This window comes from Gavialis gangeticus, unplaced genomic scaffold (assembly GCF_001723915.1).
Source record: "Gavialis gangeticus isolate Ggan-Ray unplaced genomic scaffold, GavGan_comp1, whole genome shotgun sequence".
NCBI lineage: Eukaryota > Metazoa > Chordata > Crocodylia > Gavialidae > Gavialis > Gavialis gangeticus.
The window spans coordinates 138872979-138876754 of NW_017729025.1; positions in this window are offsets into that span (position 1 = coordinate 138872979).

The window sequence follows — 3776 nt, forward strand, 5'->3', positions numbered from 1 at the left end:
GACACATGAGCAAGGAATTGTGGCATTCTGTCTTCTGCCAGTGAATAATTATAATGTTGAACTATACATTCCCATTTGTGTGCTCTTCTCAGTAAATAATCCTTGGTGTCTCCAGGAAAGTAGAACAAGAAACTTCGGCAAAGAAAAACGTAGAAGGTAGCCTGAAAAATGTCAATAGGAAGAAGTTTTCTAATTTGAAAGCATGACAAAAGTAAAAATAAATTCTTATACTCAGTTGGCCTAATTTTTTAATGCCCTGCATTCTGCAACTGGGACAAGGAAGCTCAAAGTATATGTTAAATAATGCCATTATGATCTGGTAGCCTTTATAATTAATTTGCCAAGATTATGTGAGTACATGACATGCAGGTCTGAAGGTCAATGTGACTAATATTGCATTCAGATAAAGTGGTGTAAATCCAGAATAACTGCAGTTATTCTCAGTTTGCATATGCACAGCCATATTATTGAGCTCCAGTGTTCAGCTGGTGTGAGTATATATAAAACTATGGTTATTTACATTTTGAGAAAAGTATTTTTCACTGAAACTAATATACGTAGCATAAAAGTGAAAAAAAAGTATTGGATTTGTTAAGACTTAAGTTTCACATATTGAATCAGGCCCAGTTCAGACTAGCTGCAACTTTTGTGGCGTGCATCTGTTTACACTGAGGTCTGAATTAATCTCATAAGGTTATAGGCAGACAAGCTTCAAGTAGATGTGATACCTTTAATTAGACCAACTAAATACTTGGAAAAATTGTTCTTTGCAAGCTGTTGAGGACAAACATCCTTCTTCTCATAAGGTTACATTTTTGATTTCTTGTGCAGTAGAATTGGTCAGGAAATCAAATATATTCCCTAGATATTTCAAATGAAAAACTAATTCAAAATTTTTAAAAAAATTTTCTTCAAGACGTTTTGAACTTTTAAATTTGTTTTGAACCAACAATTTGAAATGAACTAAGTTTTTCTTGTTTAAAACGTAAAATCAAAAACATTATGAGATACAAAAATGAAAACTGTCATTTCAGATTGATAGAAATTAAACGTTATTTTGTCTTGTTTTAAATACAAAACAAAACCCAAATGACATTATGTGTAAGTGAACACTTGATTGCTTTTATAATGTCTCTTCTAAATACATTTTTATTTTAAAAATAATGGTTTTATTGAAACTGAGAGTTTCCAATGTAAAATTTCAGTGTTACTGTAACTGTGTTTTTCAATAGGAAAATATTTTGAGTAAAAATACTCAACCAGTTCCAAAGTATGCATTCAGTATCACTGACTTGTAGGGATTGCAATACTATAATTTAGGGCAGAATTTAGTGTAGTAATTTTGGAATATATGTGCTGTTTGCCAGAAATAGTCTTATTTCATTTAAATTTCTTAGAACAATTTTCATTTTGTATTTTTTTTCAAACAGACAAATGTAAGCGCCTTTGTAAGTTTGTTTTACAAACCTGAGGACTTTGAACTATGACCTGAATTTTTGCATTTAAAAATTATATTTAGTTTGAAGTATTTACAGACATTTTGGACTTAGACATTTATCTACAAACTAAATAAATACATGTCAACTTATTATCTGTTTGTTACATTAAATATAATTTGCACTAAAGTTCTCTAGTCAGAAATTATTTACCGAAAATAATGGTTGCATGTACAAAGTATAAGTATATTGTTTATAAATACCCTTTTTGTGTTACACAGTGAACATTTTGTGCTTTCCCCTCTACAATAATTAGACATAAAAGCATAAAACAACTGTGTGTGTGTGTGTATGCGTGCACGTGTGTATGTGCATGAACACATGCTTCTGTATGCATCTGTGCATTCTGTGTGTCTGTGCATCTGTGTAACATCAGTTACGGTTTAATCAGAAGCGCCTCCAATGACGAAATGTCTTCAGTAACCTAAAAGGGTAGGAAAGGATAAACTGAGGTAGGGGGTCAGTAGAAATACATTCAGAAGCAAGCATAGAAAAGCCGTGGTCATTATTTTACGGTACAGTTTGTGGAATCCCTGAAACACAGCTAATATATGTGTGCCAATATCCTCCAAGACATGGCTGGAAAAAAAGTCATTAACAGTTCAGAAACCTTAGTTATAAACTCTGATGGTATGGTGGCCTTTACACTAGCAAAAACATAAATTTCATTGAGTCACAAGGAATAGAAAAAGAGACAAAAAAGAAAAGAGGGAACAAGCTATTCAAGTATTCATAAGTTGGTTACTTCCGCATTTACACATAAAGGTTAAATGGACAAAAAAACAATTGCAGACTCTATAAGAAAACTGTGGGCACATGTACACTGGCCCCATGTCACTCTGGAGGTTGCTTGCTCCTGTTTGCATGTGTCAGATCAAGAAATGTGGCTGTAAGAGTGCTCCAAGGACATAGACCATCAGAGGAGTGGTGGGGCACAACTCCTAGGTCCCCTGGCTGCCACATTTCTGGGGTTGGAACGGGAGAGAATGGGGTGTGGTGTTATTTTTAAGCAGCAACTTCAAGAGTGGTAGAGAGCCAGTGTAGATATAGCTCCTATTGTGTAGCTATATCACCAGTGTAGATATAGCTCTTATGATCAGTTTGGAAAGTGACATAATACTCTGTTCTTTGAGAGTTCTGTCACATCTTTCTACAATCCACATTTTATAGCAAACTTCATATTCTGAATCATCATAATGATCGAAAGTGCTTCAGTATCTAACTGGCAAGTATAAGAAACATTAATAACAGAGGTTGGGTGCAGCTTGTTACAACTTCCTCTGTAAAACTAAAAGTTAGATTAATTTAAATAATTTTGACTTTTCTGCTAGGTATTTATTAATTGTAGCTTTTGAATATGTCCTGTTAAATAATCTTTTACATATTAAACTTTCATACAACTTTCAACTCAAGTGCAATGATGAATCATTGAAATTTAATGTGGACTTGGGTTAATTGATTTCAATCCTATTTTGTTTTGATTTTTATTTAATTATTGTGCCATGGAGCAGAAATATCATTTTAAAATGAAAACCTGTGCATTACTATTACTCATTTAAAGGAGAGTTGGACACTTAGCACAGAACTATAATATTTCCTTTGGTATTAGAGAATGAACCCAGACTGATATAAGCAACTTTGGTGATTGTGATCCTCTCCTCTCACTGTTTCCTGTTAACAGTACTCAGTCACTTTGCTGGAAATTCTTGCTTAAAACAACGTGACTTTTACATCAGGGGCTCAGTCCTTGAGAGCATAATGCAGCTAGATCCAGGGGCAACAATTGGGTCTTATATTTTTAGTAACTTGTATATCATCTCTGCAGCAATTCTCAGATGACATATTATTGACAAATTAGGGCTTGCTCTCAGGTCTGAGTTTCTGCTTACTTCCAGCTGCTACCAAGTGTGATATACTTCAGTTGTTCAATGTTTATTTGATTAAAATTTCAGTTAAAGACTCTGTGACTACTTATTATCTGTCACAAACAATTCGAACTTGGGAGGAAGCTGTTACACTTTAGAATCCAAATCATAAATTAAATTGATGGGATTTTTAACATTATGAAAGAAAATGAAAGGTTTAGTTCTATAGAATAAGTGTGTTCCTGACCACATAGATTGAAAAAAAGTCAAATGTATTTATCCTTCCTACATTGGAATGAGGAAACCAGTCCAAACACTAGAAAAATGACAAAACCTAAAACAAAGACAAAACAAGTTTTCTTTCACCTTGCTGATTTACCTACTAATAAGGTCTGATTTTAACATCAGGTCTTAA